General features: G+C 42.2%; 1 protein-coding gene across 3 annotated transcripts in view; it reads right to left on the reverse strand.

Moving 5' to 3' along the window:
• The window catches only part of NAV2 (neuron navigator 2), a 649,830-nt gene that overhangs the window by 362,729 nt on the left and 266,565 nt on the right, over window positions 1-20,536 (reverse strand). The gene's annotated exons all lie outside the window — the stretch shown is intronic.

Raw genomic sequence — 20,536 nt, forward strand, 5'->3', positions numbered from 1 at the left:
CCTGAACTGGGTCACCTGACCATGTCAAAAATGTCGACCCTCGGTTTGTTCTGACAGCCGTGTTTTTGCACATGGTGCTTTTCCTTGCTCCTGTGAGCTTGGCAGGGAGTTGAAACAGAAATGGAAACAATCCATGAACTGCAATTGCCTGCCTGCTCACATGAATGAGGAGGGCAAGGAGAGGAGCATGACGGAGCCATGGAAAAGCACAGGTAATAATCACAGGCAAACCAGTACTCAGAGTTTGCTACTGGCAGGGCATCCAGCTCCAATGCTGGGATTTTCACAGAGTTGCTGCCCACAATTTCAGGAGTGTCTTTGAAGTTCCAGTAATTCAGGGCAGGGAAGGTGCAGCGGACTAATTGTAAACCAAATTAATTTTGATAGCAATTAAATTTTGGGACCTGTCAACCATGATAGTTTCTTATCAAGAAACTAGTTTCAAGGTACAACATCAAGACCAACCCCCAAGTTATGTGAGACCTATCTTGGGGTTTTCTACCCCAATTCTGCTGCAGGGGGGAAAGCGTGTGGGGTCTGACAGCACAACATTCTCTTCCTTTCTGCTCCTGCTGAGGGAGGAGAACAGATAAGGAGACTGAAGAAGCACACAGAGTTGATCTGTGAGCTGCAGTGCTTGTGCTATAGACAGTGCCCAAAACAGTGGGGCCTTAAATAGCTGCTTGATTTGGAAGCCTGCATTAAATGCCTATAATGACTGTACTGGTGGCTGAACAGCAGCTCAGTAAGCTCCAAGCAGCAGCTGGGTGCCACAGACATGAAAGCACAGTGCTGTTTATTCAGTTGCAAGTGCTGTAAGTGAAAGGAAGGAAACAAAAAGACACCAACACAGCCATTTCCCAGCTATCATTGGGCTGGAGGGTGGGCAGAACATTTTTGAAGAGTAAATCACCATATTTAGCAACTATATAGAATTTTCCTTTCAAAGCCCTTAGCAAAAGCTAGCCTCATCACGCCCTGTGAGACATAGCAGGTCAGTTCTATTACCCCATTTTACAAGGGAAAGAGAGGCTGAGAGAGTTTAAGTGACTTTCCCAAGGTCACAGAATGTGTCCGTATTAGAGCTGGGATTAGAGACTAGCTATTGCTGAATCCAGCCCTGTGCTCAGAACGTGACTTTCTCAGACACACCTATAGCTCAGGCTTTTTCTGTTTATTGTAGGTGAGTGACTGATAGGTTCAATGGCGTCAGTATTTCAGAATTATAAGTATTAGTTTGTGTTAAAGAAGGTCAAATTTTCCCATCAAAAAAATTAAAACAACAAACCTTCTGAAAGTTCTTCCAACTAACCCTGTAAGGGGCTATTGGAAAGATGTTCCCCATCTGGCTCTGAAGGGCCCCAGCATTCTCCTCATTGTTACTTTCCACTCAAAGTTCTACCTATCTAAGGGCTCCCATTCAGAGCCCATCAGCACCATTCCTACTTCAGTTAGATGGTACAAGTAACTCTCTCCCCTAGTCTCTGGGAATGCTCCCTTAAAAGCACTTCCAAGCCCTGCCTGTGTGCCAAGGGACCCCATTTTGGACCAAAATCTCAGGCTCATATGGTTACACAGACCATTGACTATAGCGTTAACAAGGCTGAACCCAACATAGAATCTTTACCCATCTCATTAATGTCTCTTTGAATTTGTTTTCCCCACAGAGCTACACTGACCTGGACAGAAGAAGATAGTTATTTATGGGTAGGGGAGACCCGGATACAAAACTCCAGATCAGAAAAGCCCCAAATATTGGAGAAGACTGGATTCGGACATACATTTTGCAGCTCAGGCCCCTCTCAATTTGTTGGCACATCCTAAAACCTGAATAAAATTGAGCTGTAGTTTTATGGAGCTCTCAGCTCACTGAGATGGGTCATTCAAATAGCTGAATCACTAGCTAAATTACCCGAATGCTTGGTAGAGTCACTGTCCCAGAAGCCCGAAAATGTCCTTCTCTCCAAGATGCTTCATTTTCAGTGGCAAGGCTATGCTTGTGCAGAGCTGGCATTAAAGCTTTTGGCACCCAAGAGAGACTAGATTATAGGTTGCGTGCACTCAGAGAGTTTTAAGAGTTTTGTGGGTGGAGAGGATCATCAAACAAAATAATAGGTTTAATCAGACATCAAAGAAGAGAGATCAATGGAAACCCACCCTTTTTCTTCCTTCTGTTAACTGTAAGCATCAACAATTAGGGGCTTGGATAGCTGTCATTACATAGTTAAAAGCATAGGCAGTGTTAATAGTTGTATTAAATTTGAAAGCAACAAGGCCAGACTTTGGATAAGGGCAAGGGTAGAGGAGCAAATCTTCAACACATATTCCTCATTCACTTTGGTACCTCTTATTCTGGCTCTGTGCTCATGCTTATCTGATGCTACAGCTAGGTATCAGTGACAGAGTCAGGGATTGATTTATTTTTGCCATGTATCTTATTTGTGCACGGCATTCCTAACAGTCTGTTGTATTCTTAATGGCACAGGCCCCATGGCTACAAAACCACTGGAGCTGCAATTCTAGAAGAGAATCTTGTCTCCAAAAAGGAAATGACCAGCTCCACTGGTCAACATCTCTCCAAATGAATGCAGTGTTGCCAAATAGCCATTTTATCACACGTCTCATGATATGGGAACTTCTCTTAAGGCCACAGCTTGTGGAATCCTGTGATTAGGTGAGAATCTCAGCCTTCTTTCTTGGGGAGAGCTGGGGAGTGAGGGGCAGAGTCCTCATGAACACAGACAAAAACCTGAAAATGTGACCTGAGTGCATGCTAAAGACTCCAAAACAAAAGGGCAAATAAAAAGAACCCAAAAAAATCAATTATTTTCTAAAATATCATGATTTTGAAGACAATGTCATAATTTGGGGAGAATGACTGGTAATTTTTGAACACCTGGGGTTGGCAGCACGGCAGATCTGTGACACGCCTCTGTCAGCCTTTTCTATCACAGTTACAGGTCTACCCCACCCCCAGTCCCACCGCTTTTCTCATTTAATCCCCCATTAAATCTCTCATCCTGATCCCATACTATCACTGTAGGTTCCCACCTGATGCATATTCTTTTACTTTACTATCGAAGTAGGGAGAGGCTGTAGCTCTTTTTTAAAACTATATGATCATTAGGAAATAGACTTGAGAATACAGGCCAATATTTGTCACCAAAACCATGACAGTCTTTAAAAAAAATTGGTGAAGGGCACCAGACACACTGAACGAGGCAGAGTTGCTATGACACCCCGGCTGCACAGTCAGCCTCATCTTTCCTTTACTTTGTTTCTCGTTACTAAAAAAATGGGATAATGTTATGTCTGAAATCCTATTTTAAAAATTTCATAGGAATACAAATGACACCTATTTAAAATCTATCACCTTTCATGCAGTTTGTTTACTTTATGCATTTCACACAGCTTGGCCCAAAGGAAACAGACTCGTAAGTTTCAGTCCTGGTTCTTGTGCAGCAGTAAAGCGATTCACTTAGGTTACAAATGCTGCAAGGAAATGTCTAAATACAAAGAATAGTTTTCCTAAGCTTCAGTGCAAACAAGGAAAACATTTTTATCACTGGGTTTTGAATACAAGAAAAATGTTTGTTTGGGGTTTTTTTGTTTGTTTTTACTCAAACCCTATATTTTGGGCCCAAACAAAAACTGTTTTCTGCATTGTAATTCAGCTTGTACTAAGGACTGAGTTGATTTTATGTCTTATTAAGGCAGCTATCTCACTAGGATGCTCTGATCCCTAATGCATGCCCTGGCTGAATTATTGTGATTACTTTTTTGCAAGACTCCCCAACCCTGCTACCTGACTGCAGTGCAGAAATAAATGTGTCACCAGAGTACTTGCCAGAATCAGGAGCTCAGAGCGCATTATTCCAGTGCTAAGAGAAACTGTCTGGCTTCCAGCAGAGCAGCAAAGGATTGTTTTTAAACAAAATGAAGGGAGTTACTATACCACCATAAAAGGCCATGTTTGAGGCCCTGGCTGGATTCCTGAGTCCAGTTTCGTACAAGTTCTGGAGAAAAATCCATTAAGAAGCTACAGAACTGACCAAAGTATGGAGGGTCTTAGCTATGATGACTGGATGAAGAGCTTAAGCGTATACAGTTTGAAGATGAGAAGGCTACAGGGGGGATCTTCTTGTACTATATAAGTACCTTAAGGGGGATCACAAGGATTTAGGGTTGGATAAATTTGAACTAAGCAGCAACACGAAACGTGGACACTTCTAGAAATTAAAATTAAAGTACTTCGTTTTAATCTAAACATAGGGGCTATTTTCCCCTGAGAAGCTAATCAATCCACCACATGGAATTCTTGGCCTGAGGAAACAATGGCAGAATCCAAATGACCAAGATTCAAGAAAATAAAAATGGATGCTTACTTGTATACCAGTGATATCCCCAGGGATAAATTGGATTAGATGCTTAACCATGGTGATCCTTGCTTGCATGCACAGAGTTGAACTGATCACTACATTTAGAGAGTCAGGAAGGAATTTCTTCCCTCCCAACGTATTACAGGGATTGGGGGTGGGGGGTAGGTGGAGAATGAAGCGGGTGCATCCCACCTGATCCATTAATCCAGATTCCTGTCTTGTGTTCCTGAGGCCATGTCTCCACTACGAACTTTGATCAATGCCAGTTATGTCAATATAAAGCCACCACAGTTAGTATAATGCTTGTGTGTATGTATACATAGCTCCTTGTGTTGGTACTGTGCATACTCACCAGGAGGGCTTGTGTTGATACACAATGCAGTGCATCATGGTTAGGTATCCCAGTGTGCAACCCATTACCATCCAATGTACTGTCTTTTGGGAAGTTTTGGCAATACATGGTGGGGTAGAAACAAGTCACACAGTGGTGACTGGAAGCAAGGGGCAACTTCCCAGCATGCAGCTGCCTCCACCCATAATTTTTGTGCCTTTAATAAAATTTCCACAAACCCACATGGACTTCCTTGCTCTCTGCCATCTGACAGAAGCATGGAGCCTACACTGCTCTGCGCTATTGTCATAAGCATTGCAAGCGTAGGACACATGATCCTCCAGTATTTGCAGATTAAGAACCAATGAATCAGTGGGGAACAAGACAATTTCTTAGAAGACAGATTGCTATGAGACATAGTGAGAACCAGTTCAAGGTTGCTGGTGGCATTCACAGAGCATCTGTAGATGGTGGAATGCTGCTTCTGAGCCCCCAAAGTGAGCACTGACTGGTGGGACTGCATTGTAATGGAAGGTTGGGATGATGAGCAGTGGGTGCAGAACTTTCAGATGTGCAAGGCCACATCCCTGGATCTGTGTGCTGAGCTCACCCCAGCCCTCCGGTGCAGGGACGCCGGAATGAGAGCTGCACTGACAGTGAAGAAGCAAGTGGCTGTGATCGTACTGTGGAAATTTGCAATGCCAGATTGCTACTGGTCAGAGTTGGAAAATCCACTGTGGGAGTCATTGTCATGTAAGTGTGCAGGACCATTAATCATCTCCTGCTACGCAGGACTGACACTCTTGGAAATATGCAGGACACAGTGGATAGATGGGTTTCAGAGTAACAGCCGTGTTCGCAAAAAGAAAAGGAGGACTTGTGGCACCTTAGAGACTAACCAATTTATTTGAGCATAAGCTTTCGTGAGCTACACTAGTGAGAAAACCTGGATTTGTGCTGGAAATGACCCAACTTGATTATCATACACATTGTAAGGAGAGTGATCACTTTAGATAAGCTATTACCAGCAGGAGAGTGGGGTGGGAGGAGGTATTTTTTCATGCTTTGTGTGTATATAAAAAGATCTTCTACACTTTCCACAGTATGCATCCGATGAAGTGAGCTGTAGCTCACGATAGCTTATGGTCAAATAAATTGGTTAGTCTCTAAGGTGCCACAAGTACTCCTTTTCTTTTAGTGGATAGATGTGCAGCAGTGGGGTTCCCGAACTGCAGTGGAGCAAAAGACAGAGTACATCTACTTTTCTATGGTTAGCAAGAATTGGTGGATCATCAGGGATGTTTCACCGACATCAGTGCTGGCTGGTCAGGGAAGCTCACATCTTTAAGAACACAGGCCTGCTCAGAAAGCTACAAGCTTTCACCGACATCAGTGTTGGCTGGTCAGGGAAGCTCACATCTTTAAGAACACAGGCCTGCTCAGAAAGCTACAAGCAGGGACTTTCTTTCCCAACAGGTGGACTACCACTGGCAGCGTTGAAATGTCAATAGTGATCCTGGCGGACCCAGCATATCTCTTGCTTCCATGGCTCATAAAGCCATACACCAGCCACCTCAACAGCACCAAGGAAAGATTCAGCTATTGGCTCAGCAGGTGTAGAATGACACCTGAATGTGCTTTTCATAGATTGAAGGGACGCCAGCATTGTTTACTCACAGGATTGAATCTCAGTGAAAAAACATCCCAATGGTTGTAGCTGCCTGCTGTGTCCTGCATAATATCTGTGAAGCGAAGGGGGAAAGGTTGCTGCTGGGGTGGAGGTCGAGCAGCTGTCAGCTGAGTTTGAACAGCCAGACACAAGGGCTATTAGAAGAGCTCAATGCGGAGCTATATTGATCAGGGAGACATTGAAAGAGTGATCCACAGTAACGTGTTGGGGTGTACTGTGCTCTACCTGGCCCTGCTGTTTTGGTGACTGTTAGGAATTGTGTGATGCTTGGTATACATCTAGGAATATAACACTATCAGTGCACCTATTAATTTTACACTGCTTGCTGTACATTTATAATTATTAGACTGTGTTTGTCACTGATCCTATGAGTTGTGTCACACTGTACAGTAACAAGTAAATGGGTGCTTTCAGCGCTGCTAGGCATTCTGCAGCATATGTTGTGAAGGAATAAAGATGAATTATTTTCCAAATAATAGAATTTTATTTAGTAACAATATCAGTGCAAAGAAAACTGTTCAGTTTAAAAGTAAATACATTAAAAACTTAATAAATTAACTTAACAAGGGGAAAGAACATTCATGTCCATTTCACCTACACATACAATAACTGTGGCTTTCACAGATCACTGTATATGAAGTTGTGGTTGTTCTTAAAGTTCCCTGGGGTGGAATGGTAGGGAGAGGGATGCAATCCTCTTCTTTCTCCTCATCTGGCTCAGGCATTCCACAGGTATGGAAGGGGACACCCCTCCCCGCCAGGCTGCAAGAGCAGCAGCTGTGGATAAACACAGAGGTACCATTGTCAGTATGGTCACAATGGAAAGTGGAAGTTAAGATTCAACACTACCTTCCCTAGCTCCCCTAAAGTTTTAAACAAGACGTGCTTATTAGGGTTGCCAACTTTGGTTGGACATATTCCTCAAGGTTTCATCAGATGACATAATCTTTAATTAAAAATTAATCTTTAATTCCTGGAGACTCCAGGACAATCGTGGAGGGTTGGCAATCCTAATGCTTACTGACACTTCTACTTCGGAGTGCTTGTGCATGGTTATGGCCCACCGGGGTCAGGGAAATGAGGAAGGAATTACTCAGTTGCATAAAACTATGAGTACAGGGCAATGGCACTAAATAATGGCTCCACTTTCCACAGGCAGTGGTGAGTTTAGCTGATATCTCATACCTGAGGGTAACGGAGGCAGAGAGAGAGCACAGCTGCTGCTGGCGTCCCGAAGCTTTCCAGGCCTGCATGCTGTTAGCCTGTCTACTGCAGTGGTGCCTGCTGAAGTTATCGCTGACTGGTGTGGGAAAGTGTCCTACTGTGGAGGAAGAAATAAGGCTGCCATCCCCAGAAACCTTTGGAAAAGGATTGCAGAGTAGGTCCATGAAAGTTTCATCAAATTCTCTCAGGAGAATTCAAGGGACACCCCTGTGTACATAAACTGCTCCACATGATCCTCTCCCACCTAACTCTACAGGGGAATAAGAAGCAGATAACACTACCTCTCTTTGTTGTACTCCTATCTCTTCTGATATGAATAAATTAATGAAAAGCCAATTGCTTTGTCCTGTTAAGTTGGGGGCATCATCAATATATCATTGTAATGAGAAATACAATTATACACTTACCCGAGGTTCCGTCCCCTGCATCAGGCTCACCCATGCTCAACTGCCAGGACTGACTGAATTGCAGTGGAGTCTCAAACAGGTCCTAGCTCGCAGCATAGCTGGACCTCCTGGTCACATCCCCCATCCTTCTCCTTATTCTCCTCCACTTCCTCGTTGTCCTCGCTGTGCATGCCAGGGACCTCTGGCTTGGGCTGCTCAGTGGTGTGTGTATGGGAGAGGGAGGTATTTCCGCCAAATATGGCAAGCAGCTTTTTGTAAAAGCTGCAGGTTTGTGGCTCAGCACATGATTGTCTGGTCACCTCCCTGGCCTTCTAATATGCCTGCCACAGTTCCTTCACTTTCATCTGGCACTTCTGCTGGTCCCTATCATACCACTTCTCCTGCATCCCCCAAGCAATCTTCTCATAGATGTTGACATTTCTGTGTGTGGTTCAGAGCTGTGCCTGCACAGCCTCTTCTCTCCACAGGTCCAGGAGATTCAATATCTCCTGTCTATACCAAGCCAGAGTGAGTCTGGAGTGTGTAGCCAGCCTGGTTATCTGGGCAGTTGCACAGAACAATGGAGAGCTGCTAGGTTTGTTCACCAAGCTGGACAATCAAGAAAAGGCATTTCAAAAATCCATGGGGCTTTACAGGTCGGGTGGGGGGGGCACCTTAAGGTCCTTGTGACCCCTGGGTAGTGGAGTTCACAATTGTGAACAAAGCGATCAGTGTTGGGCATTGTGAGACAGCTGCTGGAAGACTGTTCGTGTTAACGTAAGTAACAGAGTGTCTAAACTCATTCTGCATTGACCTCAGTACGTTGACCATGGCTTAACATCAGTCAGGAAAGCGGTGTACCGGGGTGCTTACATCGGTGGGAGACAAATTTAAGTGTAGATACTTGCACAACTAGGTTGATGCAAGGCGGCTTACATCAACCTAACTTTGTAGTATAGAACATGCTTCGGGCGAAGATGACTCCAATGACCAAAAGAACTTTTTTTTTTTTTGGGGGGGGGGTGGGGGGGGAGGGACAGAGAACAGAATTTGTTTTAAACATACCTTGCACACTCTGGTTATTTCAAACATTTTCCAAAGCAACAAGCTAAGCAGTGGTTAGGCCGCAGACTGTGTAGGCAAACGGCGCTGCCTCAGTAGAAAAAATGTTGTTAATATATAGAGGACATGATACAGTAAAGCTTGGTCCACACTGAAAAGTTATATCAGTGTACCATACAAACATAGACTAACAGCCCACTGCGCTGAAAAATTACAATCTAAATACACATGGCAGACAAAGGATGCCAGGAGGGAAAAGAATAGAACCATTACACTACTGAATGATCACAGAATTTTTGTGTCTTCAACTCACTGCCCTGGTATTTTTCTCATTTGATCCATTTATGTAGCAATCAGCTAATGTACATAATACCATGATCTCATACCTCAAACTCATCAGGCTCCTACGATGTTTGCAAAGTGCTTTGAGCACTGAAAATGCCATATAAATGCCAAATACAAATATTAGTATCAGATAGCAGTGAAAATCATCATTTAATTCAAAAAGGGAGAAAAAATACCATAGGATGCAATTATGGTCCTTCCATTGGGATACTCCAACTCTCCCTAAGTGTCCCTGCTATGCACATGAATCTTTCATCTTTTCCAAACACCAAAAAACATATGTTGCCTAAAAGAATATTGTTATGAAGGGAGTCTGGAATGATTTAGAAAACACCTATAAAAACCTGCAAGGAAACATTCTTGATTAGCCAGGAGATCCCAGAGCGTGTCTGCTGATATGTAACAATATAAAGTGATGATAAGTGCTATGCAAAGGGCTCCATTTTGAAAGAACTTCCCTTTTGTCAATGTGAAGATTTTGCACTTGCATCCATGTGCATAGGCAATTATCACAATCACATGTGCGAAAAGTCAATTGGATGCCATTTCCTAATTTGAGTGTGCAAGAGCTGTAACTGCTTAAACCAATGGGTTCAACCACAGATGGGAGGTCCTTTAAAACATGGTCCAGAAAGTCATGACAAAAATTAACCTTTAACTCTGTTTATTGCAGCATAGTCACTGTTCTATCCTTACCAGATTATTGCAAAGCTGCACACATTTTTCAGTTCCCCTGCAAATGTAGAATTCTGTACCCTTAAGATAAAAGGGCCATATGAAAACTAACCTCCTGTTTCAGCTTCTCTTTAGAATTGAAAAAAAAATTTAAATCGCAACACAGATAATATAAGAATGGCATATAAATGAGAAGATTAGGTAGCAAAGAAGAAATCTGTAAATTGCTAACCTAAGAAGAAAGCTTTCTGCCTTTTATTTTTTAATACAACTCCCTGAATAGACAGCAGCTACAGCTGCTGCAAAGGATCCTAAACTAAAAGTACACATTAGGGCATCCAACTGTAAGCTGTGTATAAAACCTTTTAAAATGAGGCCTGAAATTAAAATTCAGAGGGGTCAACATCAATGAGAGTTGGGCGCCTAACTGCCCTGTGTGCCTTTGAACACCTTCCACTCAGCTTACTATTCCTTTTGAATGGCTCTATCAGCGCCTTGGTGTTTGCTACCGGTGAACTCAAACAACAAGCAACTTCTATTAATCTACCAAAGAAGATAGAAGTACACAAAAAGATTGTGTTTGTGAGGGGGCATTTTTTAAAATTTTATTTTAAAAGTATGTACAGATTTATTTGAAAATTAGGATGCAAACCCTAATGGCAAGCTCCAGCTCAAAGTTTCTCTTGTCCTTTCCCTCTATGTATAATCCATGTGTATATATGTACTATATTGTAACATGGGGGTCAGGATTTTCCACGGGACATCAAAAATGGAAAAAAGGAAGCATACAGGGGATAAAAAAAGCCCCTGAACAACAGTGATCCAAGGGAAAGAGCCCGTGCCAAGTCTACCTGAATTTCAAACTACTCCTAGAGACTAGACCCGCTATTCCAAAAGGACATTTAGTAATGACCTTCAGGATCTCTGTTTAATTGGCAGCCTTGTAAATATTCTTAACACAGATTTTTTGAACACTAGAGCTCCAGCCTGCATTGTTAAATAAATCTTTGAACCAATAATTTTTCCTCCCACAAACTCCAATAGGCTCAAAATATTGCACAACATCTAAAGGAAAAACTTACTGGATATCTTCCTAAAGAGAAACTTTTGCCAGGGGGCAGAAAGTCTGTCTCCGATATTTATTTTGATTCGTCGCTTTCCACTAATTTCCTCCATCCTTTGAAACCAATGTTCTTTCCAGAACCGGCCCAGCTCAACTGTGGGAATTTAGGAGTCCATTACCAGAAGCGCAACCACATTTAAAAAAGGTGCAGAGGTGGATCAGTGGGAAAGTATGAAACCTGCAGCCACCCCTAAGAGTCCTCAATAAAATAAATTAACGTAAATATCCCCATTCATCCCCTTTCATGGTTATGGGAATGGCATAGAATCATAGGACTGGAAGGGACCTCGAAAGGTCATCTAGTCCAGTCCCCTGCACTCATGGCAGGACTAAGTATTATCTAGACCATTCCTGACAGGAGTTTGTCCAACCTGCTCTTAAAAATCTCCAATGATGGAGATTCCACAACCTCCATAGACAATTTATTCCAGGGCTTACCCACCCTGACAGTTAGGAAGTTTTTCCTAATGTCCAACCTAAACCTCCTTTGCTGCAATTTAAGCCCATTGCTTCTTGTCCTATCCTCAGAGGTTAAGAAAAACAATTTTTCTTCCTCCTCCCTGTAACAACGTTTTACATTCTTGAAAACAGTTATCATGTCCCGTCCCCCATCTTCTCTTTTCCAGACTAAACAAATCCAATTTTTTCAATCTCCCCTCAAAGGTCATATTTTCTAAACCTTTAATCATTTTTGTTGCTCTTCTCTAGACTCTCTCCAATTTGTCCACATCCTTCCTGAAATGTGGTGCCCAGAACTAGACAACAATACTCCAGTTGAGGCCTAATCAGGGCGGAGTAGAGCGGAAGAAATACTTCTCACGTCTTGCTTACAACATTCCTGCTAATACATCCCAGAATGATGTTCACTGTTTTTGCAACAAAATTACACTATTGACTCATATTTAGCTTGTGGTCCACTATGACCCCCAGATCCCTTTCCGCAGTACTCTTTCCTAGGCAGTCATTTCCCATTTTGTATGTGTGCAACTGATTGTTCCTTCCTAAGTGGAGTACTTTGCATTTGTCCTTATTTAATTTCCTCCTATTTACTTCAAACCATTTCTCCAGTTTTGTCCAGATCATTGTGAATTTTAATTCTATTCTCTAAAGCACTTGCAATCCCTCCCAGTTTGGTATCATCCGCAAACGTTGTAAGTGTACGCTCTATGCCATTATCTAAATCATTGATGAAGATACAGTATTGAACAGAACCAGACCCAGAACTGATCCCTGCGGGACCCCCACTTGTTATGCCCCTCCAGCATGACTGTGAACCACAGATAACTACTCTTTGGGAAAGGTTTTCCAACCAGCTTTGCACCCACCTTATAGTAGCTCCATCTATAGTTGCATTTCCATAGTTTGTTTATGAGAAGGTCATGTGAGACAGTAGCAAAAGCTTTACTAAAGTTTGCCTGTGAGATCCTGAGTCCCCAAGTATGGTTTAATGTCTGGTTTCTAAAGACTCTCATACAGAATGGAAGCTTTTTCTCAAAACTGTTACTTAGAAGCACCAGCCTAATTTGGTTATACGGTCACACGATGCACACTGTTCCCCTTATTCACTGCCCACAATATCCACAGTTACTAAACTAGGGTTTCATTCGAAGCTGTTATATTAAGCCAAAAACAGAAGCCCAGAAAAGTGAAGTGAGTTGTCCAATGTCAGTGGCAGAGCCAGGAATAAAAACCAAGTCTTCTGAGTCCCACTCCAGTGTATTCAGTAGAGTACACTGACTCTCCAATACCGTACATATTTTCTGAGGTGGGTAGGACTTTTGAAAATGCATAGCACTGGTCTAACTCTACTCCCAATGAAACTAAAGGAAGCTTTTCCCTGAATGAATGGGAAACTTGAATGAGAGCAGAGTTAGACCAATACTAAGTGCTTTTGAAAATCCCATCTATAATGTGTGAGAACCAAGGTCAGTATACACAAACAAGCTGTTAAGGGCCAAAATCCTGAAGCAAAGGTCCTTACTGAAGCAAAACTACCATTGATAAGTTCAGTGGTTCTCAACCAGTTGTCAGCCTGACTATGAAGAGGATTTCCACTCCTGGGTAGCTGCCAGGCACGCAGGGGGGACTTGGCTGCACCATGTTAATAATGTACAGTTTCCTGTTCATGTCAGGTCTTTCAGTAGTGAGACACAATCTCTTCCTGCACTCCTCTGGGATAGAGCGGCTCCACCTCTCCTTACCTGAGCCAACTGCTAAATGAATCCTTATTCAGCTTCATGATTTGGCCCAAAGGACTTAATCCCTTGGTCATTCAGTGACTTCAGTGAACATTAGGACTGAGTTATTTAATCATCCACAACTAAATCAAGACTTCCCTTTCCAGTAAATCAGCCTTCTATGGGACACTTTATCAGATTTATATCACCAGGGAAATTACACAGGGCTGTCTTTCCGCTATATCCTTCATAAAAAGAGAGATAATAATGTCTGCTGTGTTTGAAGGAATGCCAGGAAAGGCCCTTTAGAACAAAACCTTTGTTTACAGAGTTCCAGACGATGAAGAACGTCAGAGAGAGGCAAGTTCAGTGGTTCTCAACCAGTTGTCAGCCTGGCTATGAAGAGAACAGATCAAAATATAAGGGGTAGTTCGAAATGAAATATTTAAACAAATGCTTTCTCATGTGACTTGGTGCAAATAAGACTTTTCATCATCATCATCATCCCCATTTTATGATATTGCCATATATGTATATAGATGATTAAAGCTAAGACAAATATTTATTTGTTCTTAATCCACATACCTCTTTGCTGGGCACAGTTGATAGCCTGCAGTCACACAACTTCTAGCCGCAATATTATCAGCTCTCACAAAGTAAGAAGCATAGGGCTAAATCAGTACTTTGATGGGAAACTTACAGTGAAACCTGAATGCTGCAGAAGAAATTATTTAGAATAAGTAGTATACATAAGGAGGTCTTGAGGACATGGTTGAGGTGGTAAAAGTCCTACCACAACAATTCAATAGGCCCTACGTAAAAACCACAGATTCTATTTTCATTCCATATTGGGTGTGTAATATTACTGCATATTAGAATGATTCCATTGTTTTTCTTATACTGTTTTGTACCTGTAAAACCAGAAGGGTAGAAAATAGGAATTTACAAAATTTGTGAGCCACCCACAATCAAGAGAGCAAGGCCCTAAGATGTTTGAAGGGGAAGTCAGCTCTCCCACTGGTTCTAATGTCCGAGAGGGAGACAAGGCCAACCTGAAAATTTTAGAGCTTGCATGAGATGTACAGCCCACAAAGGAGCAGCACTTCACGTCTGCTTGCTTTGGCTGTGATTAAGGCCAACTTTGACCCCATATCATGGACACAGTTTCTGGTCAAGAAGTTCTCCATGGGATCACAGTGAAGACCATAATACTCTATAGGAATTGGCTGGTGAGCGATATAAGGCACTTTCTCCTTGCTAAGGGTGAGCATTGGACTCAAGTCTAGTGGCAATACCACTCGGCCTCCACTCCACCTATATATTTACAGGTTTTCTTGGTTACATTGTTAGTGTACACAGTGCAGTATCCCATGTCTTTGAGACCAGATGGCTTGGGACTGGTAATGGGAAACTTTCACAATCAGGTCACCATTTAAATCCCAGTCTAGACTGGTAGTGAAAGAAAGTCATCACATAATAACAGCTACTGAATTGCCCCTGTGAAATGACTTAGTGGATCATAGAGCCCAGTTCCTAGTGGACAAGTGTCCCATCTCACAAAGCTACCACCATGAATGGCACTATTTGTTGGCAGTCTCAGCAGAATGGTCAAGAGTTGAATGGCTCCGGAGCCTGAACTACCCTCTGGGCCCCCTCTAAATTGGGGATGAGGTCTATTAGCAAGGTACTGTTGCTATCCAGGCTATATACAAGACCCCAGTCTCCAGGGCTGTCAAGTCTGGTAATTTTCACAAGCATTAAATTTGGTAATTAAATAATAAACAATAATAATTAATAAGAAGAAAACAACTTCACAGATCTGACTGCAAAATGTAATTATACTCCATATGCATCCAACAAGTCTACCACCTTCAATTACTTTTTTGGATACTGCAGTATACTCCTGACATTCTCGAATTCAAATAAAAACAGTTATTCAGGAAGGCTGCTCAGACTATAATGTACTGAAAACATCTGAGAAAACAGGCACTCTATTAGTCAGTTAAACTGTAAATCCTCTGACTCATCTGAGGAGTAACCACACCACTGGGCACAGCGCCCTTTAATTTTTATAAAATGCAAAGAACTTGTAATGCTGCATTATGGAAAAGCATCTGGCATTTGATGATCAAAGGCATTAGAGTTTAAATGACTAACAGCCAGCACCGAGTCTTCTGACAAGTAAGTAATAAAAGAGACATCATGTCGGGCTCTGTAATACTCAGTGGGCTTCTGGGATCTCACCAAGTCTCAACTCTGAGCAGCACCTTTCCCCTTTTAGGGATATGTCTCAACTTAAGCAGTTTGCTTTCAGCTTCTTTTCATTTAGGGACTGATTTTCCTCCTAAAGGTCAACACATTAAACACTGTGAGGTGCTCAGACACTATGGTAATGGTTACCATATATTAAGTACCATAGGCAGGCTGATAAGATTAGGCCACAAGAAGGCATGTGGCAAATCCTGGTCTCTCCTTTGCATTCCCACAGGACTTCCACCTGCAACAGAATCAGTGCAGTTCCACAGCATTGGGGCAGTCAGGATTCAAGGAGCCTACACACAATCCACTCCCCTAATTGGGAGTCCACCTCCCTAGGGGCTCCATGTGTGTCTGCACAGCCAGGTTGGGGGGTGGGGCAGAGGCAGGCTGGGCAAAGGTATATTCACGGATATATGACTCCACCAGCCTTTGCCCCCTGTTGAGCAAGGGCTTAACAGCTACAACTCTTTCACTCCCACACGGGATTCCTCTGTGCCAAATCCAGCTACTCAGGACCAAAGCAGAATAGTGGGGAGGATTTGGCCAGGAGCCACCAATATCTCTATGTTGTAGTGATTTCTGCAAATTTCTTTTATATAAGTCAAAGCCTTTTCTGTGAAACTGCATTGTAACTAGAGATGGTTTCAGAGCGAGAGGGTACAGAGGTGACATACTCTAAAAAATGGACCAACAAGGGCCTAAGAGATATACATTATTATTGAAAATGCAAAAAGTACTGGACAATGCCCAACAATTAGTGATGAATCAGTGCTCTGGACATGTGCATTTTTACTATAGCTAATCTCCCATTTTGAACGAGTTGCTATAATCCTCTGAGAACTAAGGCTGGACAGTAATTCAGCACATTTTGGTAGCACTAGGCTGTCTGCTGCTACCAGCCATACTGGAAATCAATGTGATGAGCAGCAACTTTTCAGGACTAATCATGTCAGGCAGACAGGGGCAGACTCTTCTTTCAAACATCTGACACATGACTGGATGAGAAAAATCAGGAGTTTTACTGGAGACCCCGCAACCCAAATCACACCAGTCTGCTTTGTTCAAAGCAGATGATCTAGGACACAGTAGTACTGTAGCTTAACTGTTTCCAGGGAGAGAAAATACAATTTCCCAGATTTTGTCTGGGGAGCTGTCAGGATTTGGGTAGCCAATGCAGACATCCCTTCCCTGGACCCTTGGATTCCTGTATATCACCTTCATTTTCATTCTGAAAAAGGGGTGGGGCTAGGGAGAGACAGAGCTAGGAATAGTCACACAAATTCTGATTGCCGGTCCTTGGTTCGAATCACATGACCACACTGGAAGGATCTGTGTTAGAATTTTCACCATCACAGTTTCAAGCTGTTTTCCATTCCCACTGGTTAGCCCAAAACAATCCCTACCCCCTTACCACCAGTAGTATTTACTATTTGTACTGGGCTCACACCTAGGAACCCCTATTCTGGATCAGGGCCCCACTATGCTAGGCAGTTTACTAACAGAACAAAAAAGACCATCCTGGACCCCACAGAGATTACAATCTAAGCACAAGACAAGAGACCATAGATAGAAACAGACAGGCAATGGGGAGCCGCAGGTGATCATGAGCCAATACTGGTCAGCATGACCAGCAAAAATGATGCTTCGGAGTCATTAGCTCACACTCGAAGCAGGAAAACAACTAGTATGTTCTTTTCATGGGATGGATAACTCCCACTGTAGGCACAAACATTGTCTAATAATTTGGGGTTATCAAACAGCTCTAATTTAACCAGAGATGAGCATTAGTAACTTCAACGCAACTCCAGGGCAACAGAGAGAATAAAGTAAAAAATATCATTGCCACTTAAATTTAAAACCAGACTCCGCTAAAGAAAGAAAATCTGGTCCCTACTTCACAATCATCTCTGTGCTGGGTTCACATAAAGTCCAACTATTGACTATATTAATTGGCACACAGCTGCTCTAATCACTGTCAGTAATAAGGAAAGAATGGCATGTGACCTGTGCTTCTGATGATGGATTGCAATGAACACTAACTGAAAGGGAAGGGAAGAAATGCTTATGCATTCCATCCCCACAAAAGGAGTCTATAGGCATCTTTTTATGCAAAATGAATGGCATATATAGGTGTTTAAAGCAGCAAAACCATACACATGATTTTGGAGGCAAATCTATTCGTTGCTAAAAGTAGCCCATTTAAAAATATATTTGCCTAATTAGCTCTGTATGCATAAAAGGATGGATGAAACTGTCTCTGGAGAACCAATGACATGAAAATCGATAAAATAGAATGTTAAAATTATTGCCATGAACTTTCAATCTTTGCTATATATTTTTACAATGGTGTTTGCCTATGTCTGACCCCAATACATCACTTAAAAAGCACCATTGTCAAGGGATGAAACTATCTCCTTTCACCAATCATAAGTCAATATGTAAGTTATTCCTCACTCACCACTCATTTTCAGGAATATAATGGCAGACAAAGAACTTGATCCACAACCTTGCAAGTATATGCAAGGAAAATTTTTATTTTAGTTTTATTTATTTGTTTACTACTTGCCCTATGGGAACACTTGTCTGTCCTCAGACACACACCTAAAATTATCTGAGTCTGTACTTCCATAAGCTATTGCTCAGTTTCAAAGAAGCTGGCATGCTAACTTCAAGCACTAATTGACCCCTTCCATGTTTCTGTCATGGGTTTGAAGCCAGGCTCTGCTGGGTATAGCTGGAGATTGGATGAGGATGTGCTGAGTTTCTTGTTCTCAGTGGAGGGCTTGCCAACACGCAAAGTTGCATAGATATAGTTTACATTTTTCAGCAGAAATTGCCTTGAGTCTAGGCACAAATCATCTTATACCAGTTTGTCTTACACTTAAAATAAAATTACTAAATTGCTTTGGAACCAACTTCATTTTTTTTCAACAGGAGTTATACTGGTGTAAGGTCCACGTGGATGTTTCACCTTTCTGATACTACCACCCCACAAGTCATGTAGTCCTCCCACTACTACCACACTGCATCAGTTCACACCTGAAGTGGTCTTCTCTCAGGTTTCCTGTATGCACCCTACTGCTATGAATTTTTGACCAGGTGGACAACATCTGGACCAGGTGTCCCCACTCTCTTTAAATTTTGGTGGCACACACCCACAGGCACCCTATTTGCGACTTGAGCTCATTACAAGTACAAATTATGAAAGCTAACATGTTCCTGAAAATCACCCAGAATGCACAGACACTTGTTGCAGTACTTGGCACCCTGGGATACCCACCCAGAATATAATGCACCTATGCCAAAACAGTGCTGTGCAGACACAGTGCTTCACATGAGGTACCTTAAACAAGTGCATGTACAGCAGTGTGGACTCACACTATCAGTTTAGCTATATTGATGTTATTCGATTACTGTAAAATTTTAAAGCAGACTGGTTTCACCCCCCAAGGGGACGAGTTCACTAGTAACTCCTTTTGCACACTACATATGTAAAATGCAGCCACTTCTGAAGTGAATTCAGTAGCTGTGTAACAGTTTTCAAAAACAATATTCTGCAGTTCAGAACACTAAGGGAAGAGAAATGCCATAACCATTGGAAACTGCAGAAGATTTTTAGGTAAGCAAAATGTAATTATCCACACTGAAATCTAGCCAAGATAGCATTAGATCCCTGTTCTTATATAAAGTGCCATAATCTTTAATGATCACAAACCACCACCAGCTTCATTTTATCTAACAGATGGCATCTCTAGCAACAGGGACCTTTACACTAAGTTGGGGCACTGGTTCCATTCCCATTCAAAGGAAAAGGGGTATTTGTTAAATCACCTACATCACTAGCTGTAGCTACTGGATATTCCTTGGTGGTCTCCATCCATATACAAAGCAGTTCCGAGTCTGTTCAGCTTGCTAAATCTGACAAGATCAAAGCCCAGAGTGGTATGGCTGCAGGCATCATTTGAAGTTGGGCTATTAAAAATTGAAACCTTCTACTCTGTTTATTCACAGTGGCACATTTCAACTTTAAAATGGATACACTGTTCTGAGTGTGCTGTGTTATTCCATGAAATCCTCACTGACTTAAGTCGAGAACCATGTGCTTTTTGTTTTATAAAGTAGTGGATTTGTATGGTGATAGCTGACTCCACATAATGATCATCCTAACATTCAGCTGAGATATCCTGGGAAGATATACAATAGGTGGAATTCACAGGCTTTACTGAATTTTTCACACAAATACTAAAGTAGAATGGATGAATACATGAAGAGAACTGAATCAGAGATTTGTTTTGTCGTATGTGTTCTACTAGAAGGTATATTCAATCGCCCAGGAGTAAAAGTAAGAGGATAAGCTTCACTCTTTATCCTTGCTCTGCATGATTGGCTGACAGCAGAGGGAATCTTAGGCTGTATCTACACTGCCACTTTCAGCACTAAAACTTTAGTCATTCAGTGTGAAAAAATACCCCCCTGAGCGACAACAAAAGTTTTAGCGTTGAAAAGCACGAGTATAGACAGCGCTTTATCTCCCAGCGATAAAGCTACCACCCCTCATTCGGGGTGGTTATTTTTTTTTTAATCATGGGGAGAGCTCTCCCCCCGGTGATAAAGCGTGACTACACTGCCCATGTCACAGTGCTGTAACGTGGGCAGTGTAGACATACCCTTAGAATCCTGATCTCTGAAGCATGGTGGAGAGATCTTCTACAAAATTTCTCTTTTCTGTCAGCCCATCAGTACTGTGCAATGAAAAAATAATTTGCTAGTATATTATAGTCTCTGACATTTAACTACTTCAAGGAATAAGGTAGATCACCTAAGTAGCTGATCACGCATGCATACACATAAAAACAATTAAATATTATAGGTACCAGAGAGAGAG

Source organism: Chelonia mydas, chromosome 6, assembly GCF_015237465.2.
Source record: "Chelonia mydas isolate rCheMyd1 chromosome 6, rCheMyd1.pri.v2, whole genome shotgun sequence".
NCBI classification, from domain to species: Eukaryota; Metazoa; Chordata; order Testudines; family Cheloniidae; genus Chelonia; species Chelonia mydas.